General features: G+C 44.3%; 1 protein-coding gene across 1 annotated transcript in view; it reads right to left on the bottom strand.

The window, feature by feature from the left end:
* The window catches only part of LOC139415262 (forkhead box protein N3-like), a 51,936-nt gene that overhangs the window by 34,211 nt on the left and 10,225 nt on the right, over positions 1-7,500 (bottom strand). The gene's annotated exons all lie outside the window — the stretch shown is intronic.

The raw sequence follows: 7,500 nt of genomic DNA on the forward strand, positions 1-7,500 counted from the left end.
AAAACAATGTAAACGTCTCAGTAGAATAGATTAGACATTTTAGCATAAGTATAATACAGGAAGGCACGTTTATAGTCCAATATTTACACATGTATTGGGGGGGTATAAATCGAGCAGGAGAATAGGAGTCTGGTAGTCAGTCCAGTCAGATGGCTTGTAGATAGAAACTGTCTCGGAGCCTGTTAGTCATACATTGTATGTGTGCTGTGTATATGGCCGCCGAACAGCCTAAACCAGCTTTCGATTCCAAGCGGCTTTCAGATAGGCAGATGTATCTGATCGTTGGGTTGCTATTTGGATTCGCTCCCGACATTTCTTCATTTCTGCATTGTGTGTATTGTTTTTGTACAGCTAGCTGCAGTATTACTGCACAGTTGCAGCTAGAAACACACGCATTTCACTGCACCTGTGATGACATCCGCAGACGTGTTCGCGACCAATAAAGTTTGATTTGATTGGACCTTTTCTTCCTCCATAAATGTCTGTAGGCTGCATGGACCATGGCAGTCACATATGTGCTTATACGACAACCAAACAGTAGCCTAGAGCAGGTTCATCTGTCATCTAGCTTCCAGTCTGTAGATATCTGTTATCTATATTTCCTCCTTAACTGACGATATCCCCGGGATATCAACAGCAGCTACCTGACGGAGCCATGTTGCACCAGTACTCACGTTGACCGTAACACATCTCCTCCGAAGCTCGACAATAGATATTCCTACACTTGAAAAGCCTCGAAAATAGAAAGGGGATGAACAAAGAAAGGTAAGCGAGGGGTTGAGATATATGGCAGGCTCGTCAAGGTGTGGGTGGCAGCGAGGTGATAGGGAAGGTTATTGGTGTGACATGGTTCCCAGTTGGACGTCGTCGAGGCGTCGGTCGTCGAGGAGAAGGGAACAACGGAACACACAGGGAGCGTTTTCTTGTTACGTTGCCATGACGGCAGGCAAGGCACCAGGCGAGGCAGGGCCATGACACATTACGGCTGACAGTAAAGTCATCTAATTTTACTGTTGCTATGACAACAAACTCCTTCCAGTTAGGGCCTGTGTTATGAGTGTGTGTGCGAGCCGTAGCGAGGCGCAGCGCGGAGCCGTGTATTCATACCCTAGAGTTTTCAGAAATCTCTCCTTAACGCACTTTGAGCTCTAAACAAACTTTTATACAACATTTATACAACCCCCTAATGACTGACTTTTAAAGGACAACGAGAGTTCTTGCTCAAGTTCAGACTTGATCGTTGAAGGGAGGGGTACTTCCTACTAGAGGCTTGACAGACTGACAGTGTGTGTGTGTGTGTGTGTGTGTGTGTTTGCATGCTTGTGTTTGTGTGTCTGTACATGTTTAATTAAAATATTGTGTACACGACCCTACGACCTTCGTGACCTTGACACCCACTTTTTTTCCCGAGTCTGATGGAATCCACCCAGTCAACCACCGGCGCCTCTATTCTCACACACATCAATGTCCAAACCTCTTGACGAGGTCACCGATGTCCATCTTACCGCACAAGATGGCTCCTCTCAAAGCAAGACGAGTGCCAAGTCAACAATACAATCCCAAAGCAGCAAACATTGGTTGGGTGGGAAATTTGCAGACGGTGGAATCATATTTCCAAATCAAATCAAAGTGTGCTGGTCGCATGCAGAGTTTATCAGATGTTATGGCGGGTGCGGCGAAATGCTTGATCCTGACAATGCAGTAAAATGTCAAACAAGTACACAAATAATACAACCTCTAAAAAAGTAATCAAATTAAAGAAATCAAGTATCATTGGAACGAATCTAATTAAACAACTCCAACAGCACTGTAACGGTAACCCAAATGCAATCTCTGTGCATGTACACCGGATGAATTTACACCAGTTATACTAAGAATGATATGTACACTGGATGAATTTACACCAGATATACTAAGAATGATATGTACACCGGATGAATTTACACCAGTTATACTAAGAATGATATGTACACCGGATGAATTTACACCAGATATACTAAGAATGATATGTACAGCAGTAGATATACTAAGAATGATATGTACAGCAGTAGATATACTAAGAATGATATGTACAGCAGTAGATATACTAAGAATGATATGTACAGCAGTAGATATACTAAGAATGATATGTACAGCAGTAGATATACTAAGAATGATATGTACAGCAGTAGATATACTAAGAATGATATGAACAGCAGTAGATATACTAAGAATGATATGTACAGCAGTAGATATACTAAGAATGATATGAACAGCAGTAGATATACTAAGAATGATATGTACAGCAGTAGATATACTAAGAATGATATGTACAGCAGTAGATATACTAGAGTGAGCTATGTTAGGAATACAGTATCTAAAGACATATGTGGTGTGTATAAACAGTGTAACTAAAATCCAATGTACAACAGTAGGGAATGATAGAATGAGCTATGTCAGGGATACAGTATTTAAATACAGTGTACAAATACAAGTGCCCAGTGGTTTAGTGTCTCTATAACATGGGACAGCAGCGTTGGCTAAGTGTGTGAGTGAGTGTGTTTGTCTGTGAGTTTGAACTGTGTGTATTTAACCCTTCGCCTCTCTTACAACCCACACCTCTTCTCTATAATGAGTGGCACGAGGACCAAATGTTTACAGGGGTGAAGAGGTTAATGAAATCCTCAGCGAGACAGTCTATTAAGGGGGTGACAAAACTGTGCACAGGTCAGTCAGGTTCACATGGTTAATTGTCTCTAATTGAGAATACATTATCAACCAGAGACCTTACAGTCCTTTCAAAGCCTTAGAATGAATACAACATCTCATAATGTGCATCCCAAATGGCACCCTTTTACTATAGTGCACTACTATTGACCAGAGCCCTATGGGCCCTGCGATTGAGAGAGAGAGGGAGGGTGAGTAAATAATAACCCCCTATATGTGCGCAACATTGGTGTACAAAAGGTTGTGGTTTTCTCTAGCTGCTTGAGTCGATGAAATCCGTTTCAGTTTCCATTCCCTGTGGTCCCTTGACAACAACTAGCAGGGCTCCACAGGGCAAACATGTAAGGCCAGTTAACCAATGGGACAGGATAGTCCAGTGTGTGTTGGTGTATGTGTATGTGTGTGTGTGTGTGTCTCTCTGTTGCCTCTCGCCCTGCTACAGAGCCTAGGGAGTTTATTAGACAGAGGTCAGGGTTCATTGTGTTATCCTCCTAAGAGCTGCACACGATTACACACACACACACACACACACACACACACACACACACACACACCATAGAGAGACCTACGTTTTACAGTATCAAAAGACACACAATCAAACACATGACCAGCACTTGAAAAAACCAAAATGCTGTTTCATTATCATGCCATACAGAATGTAATTAATTGAAGTGCGAATCAAAAGTAGTCACAGACACATGTATCAAACAAATGATTAGCTGTCAGCAGTAACAGTGGAAATAAATGAGACGCGTACGACACGCTACTAAGCCTTCTGTCAATCACCATAATATGACACATCACACAGAAAGGCAGCCTTCACTATGATTCTACAGTCATCACTCCCTCTCTCCCTGAACTCACTAGACTTCTACACAAACAACCCTAACTCTTCTGGCTGATCTGAGGTCAGTGTAGTGCAGTGAAGGTGACCGGTGAGTGTGCAGCCTCCAGCCCCCTTAGGGGAGTACACACACAGACAGCAGAGCAGACTGACTATGACTCTAAGTCTAACGTTGAGCGCTGTGCACTCGCCTCAGGTCAGGCTTAACATTTTTTATTTTTTTTTAAAGCCCGAAGGCCCTTTAACTTCTATATTTCAGACTCTCTGTGACACACCACACAAACACACACACACACACACACACACACACACACACACACACACACACACACACACACACACACACACACACACACACACACACACACACACACACACACACACACACACACACACATCTTCCAGACAATTCTTCTGTTTTGACAGTTCCTGCAGCTCCCTCCTGGCACTCTGTGTTCTTTACACAAGTGTGTGTTCAAGTGTCAGTGTATGTTTGATATATGGCCAGCTCAGAAGGTATAGCCTATATGCAAAGGAGCCATTGCACAAATTAAAACAGGAGACTAGATTGAAGATTCATTGGTTTTACTCTAAAAGAGGTGGACAGACAGAATGAACTAGATGGGTTTTATGTGTGTTTGAAAGCTTTAAAGTGGGAAAGTTGGCTGGGCCTGCACAGAGTAGTGGTTGGCTGGGCCTGCACAGAGTAGTGGTTGGCTGGGCCTGCACAGAGTAGTGGTTGGCTGGGCCTGCACAGAGTAGTGGTTGGCTGGGCCTACACAGAGTAGTGGTTGGCTGGGCCTGCACAGAGTAGTGGTTGGCTGGGCCTGCACAGAGTAGTGGTTGGCTGGGCCTGCACAGAGTAGTGGTTGGCTGGGCCTGCACAGACTAGTGGTTGGCTGGGCCTGCACAGAGTAGTGGTTGGCTGGGCCTGCACAGAGTAGTGGTTGGCTGGGCCTGCACAGAGTAGTGGTTGGCTGGGCCTGCACAGAGTAGTGGTTGGCTCGGCCTACACAGAGTAGTGGTTGGCTGGGCCTGCACAGAGTAGTGGTTGACTGGGCCTGCACAGAGTAGTGGTTGGCTGGGCCTGCACAGAGTAGTGGTTGGCTGGGCCTGCACAGAGTAGTGGTTGGCTGGGCCTGCACAGAGTAGTGGCTGGCTGGGCCTGAACAGAGTAGTGGTTGGCTGGGCCTGCACAGACTAGTGGTTGGCTGGGCCTGCACAGAGCTGTGGTTGGCTGGGCCTGCACAGAGTAGTGGTTGGCTGGGCCTGTACAGACTAGTGGTTGGCTGGGCCTGCACAGAGTAGTGGTTGGCTGGGCCTGCACAGAGTAGTGGTTGGCTGGGCCTGCACAAAGTAGTGTGCTCTGCATTTAATACACAGTATGCTGTAGGCCTCTCCACCTCTCTCTCTCTCATCTGGCTCCTCCACTTATCTGTAATAAACAGCAGCACGGGCCCTCAGCCACTAGCCAACAATTTGTCCACGACACTTAATGCCATGGCAACAACCACTGAAACGGCTGTTACAGAGACCCGCCCACATTTGGCTTCCTCTGCTCCCCAGCAAGTTTGGTTGAGAAAGTGGATGAGAATCCCAACGTGCTTTGCCACATGAAGAAGGCTAGAAAAAAAGTTTTGCAGTTAACTGACCTTTCTTTCTCACACTCCCTCTTCTTCACCTCTCTTTTGTGATTATCGTCGGCTCATCTTCTCCTACCCAGGGCCATACTACCGTACCTATGCCCCCCCTCATGCTATTGTTCACATTTTGCAATGAGGCTGAGAGAAAATGTTGGCGTTTTCAAGCTAATTTCCTGCAATACTACACATTTTACTATCATACAGTACCAGTCAAAATTCTGGACACACATACTCATTCAAGGGTTTTTCTTAGTTTTTACTACGCAGAAAAATAGTGGAGACATCAAACTATGAAAAAATACATATGGAATGATGTAGTAACCAAAAAAGTGTTAAACAAATCAAAATACATTTTATATTTGTGATTCTTCAAAGTAGCCACCCTTTGCCTTGATGACAGCTTTGCACACTCTTGGCATTCTCTCAACCAGCTTCTCCTGGAATGCTTTTCCAACAGTCTTGAAGGAGTTCTCACATATACTGAGCACATGTTGGCTGCTTTTCCTTCACTCTGTTGTCCAACTCATCCCAAACCATCTCAATTGGGTTGTGGTCAGGTGATTGTGGAGGCCAAGTCATCTGATGCAGCACTCCATCACTCCCCTTTTTGGTCAAATAGCCCTTACACATCCTGGAGGTGTGTTGGGTCATTGTCCTGTTGATAAACAAACGATAGTCCTTTGAATTCTAAATAAATTATTGACAGTGTCACCAGCAAAGCACCCCCACACCATCACACCTCCTCCTCCATGCTTCACGGTAGGAACCACACATGCGGAGATCATCCGTTCACCTACTCTGCATCTCACAAAGACACGGCGGTTAGAACCAAACATCTCAAATTTGGACTTATCAGGCTAAAGGACAGATTTCCACCGGTCTAATGTCCATTGCTCATGTTTCTTGGCCCAATCAAGTCGCTTCTTCTTATTGGTGTCTTAGTAGTGGTTTCTTTGCAGCAATTTGACCATGAAGGCCTGATTCACACAGTCTCCTCTAAACAGTTGATGTTGAGATGTGTCTGTTTCTTGAACTCTGTGAAGCATTTATTTGGGCTGCAATTTCTGAGTCGGGCAACTCTAATAAACTTATCCTCTGCAGCAGAGGTAAATCTGGTTCTTCCTTTCCTGTGGTAGTCCTCATTAGAGCCAGTTTCATCATAGCGCTTGATGGTTTTTGCGACTGCACTCAAAGAAACTTTAAAAGTTCTTGAAAATGTCCACATTGACTGACCTTCATGTCTTAAAGTAATGATGGACTGTCGTTTTTCTTTGCTTATTTGAGCTGTTCTTACCATAATATGGACTTGGTCCTTTACCAAATAGGGCTATCTTCTGTATACCCCCCTACCTTGTCACAACACAACTGATTGGCTCAAACGCATTAAGAAGGAAAGAAATTCCACAAATTAACTTTTAAGAAGGCACACCGGTTAATTGAAATGCATTCCAAGTGAATACCTCATGAAGCTGGTTGAGAGAATGCCGACAGTGTCATCAAAGCAAAGGGTGGCTACTTTAAAGAATATCAAATATCAAATATATTTAGATTTGTTTAGCACTTTTTTGTTACTACATGATTCCATATGTGTTATTTCGTAGTTCTGATGTCTTCACTACTATTCTACAATGTAGAAAACAGTAAAAATAAAGAAAAACTCTTAAATGAGTAGGTGTGTACAAACATTTGACTGGTACTGTGTGTAATCTGGGGGGCCCCGACCTCCAGGGGACCCAAAAAATAAAATAATATTATTTTTTTGGGGGGCCCCATGGAGATCGGGGGCCCTGGTGGACGTAGACCTGTGTGCCTGTTCGGTAATTCGGCCTTGCTCCTATCATCTCTCTCTGCCTCTCCCACCCATATCTCTGCCTCCCTCTCTATCTAATCACCAAAGAGCGAGGGGGAAATATCCTTGTGTCATTAGCAGCATCTCAAAGTCACAGTGTCCTCTAGCGTATGCTGTTTGACAGGCCCTGCCAAAAGAATTAGAGTGAGAAATGATGGTGCCATGATTAGATGTGGAGCTCAGGGAGAGGGCTTCATCCAGGGGATATGGGGGATGAGAGGACATGAGATGAGAGGAGAGAGAAGAGATGGATGGAGGAGAGGAGAAGGCCTGATCCATGGATACTGCACAGATGACAGGGAATTGAGGAAAGAAAGAAAGAAAGAAAGAAAGAAAGAAAGAAAGAAAGAAAGAAAGAAAGAAAGAAAGAAAGAAAGAAAGAGAGAACGAGAGAAAGAAAGTAAGAAATAAGGATGATAGAGAAGGACTAGAGCAGAGAAGAAGAAGTACTGGGAGCT

This window comes from Oncorhynchus clarkii, chromosome 8 (assembly GCF_045791955.1).
Source record: "Oncorhynchus clarkii lewisi isolate Uvic-CL-2024 chromosome 8, UVic_Ocla_1.0, whole genome shotgun sequence".
In the NCBI taxonomy this organism is placed as follows: Eukaryota; Metazoa; Chordata; class Actinopteri; order Salmoniformes; family Salmonidae; genus Oncorhynchus; species Oncorhynchus clarkii.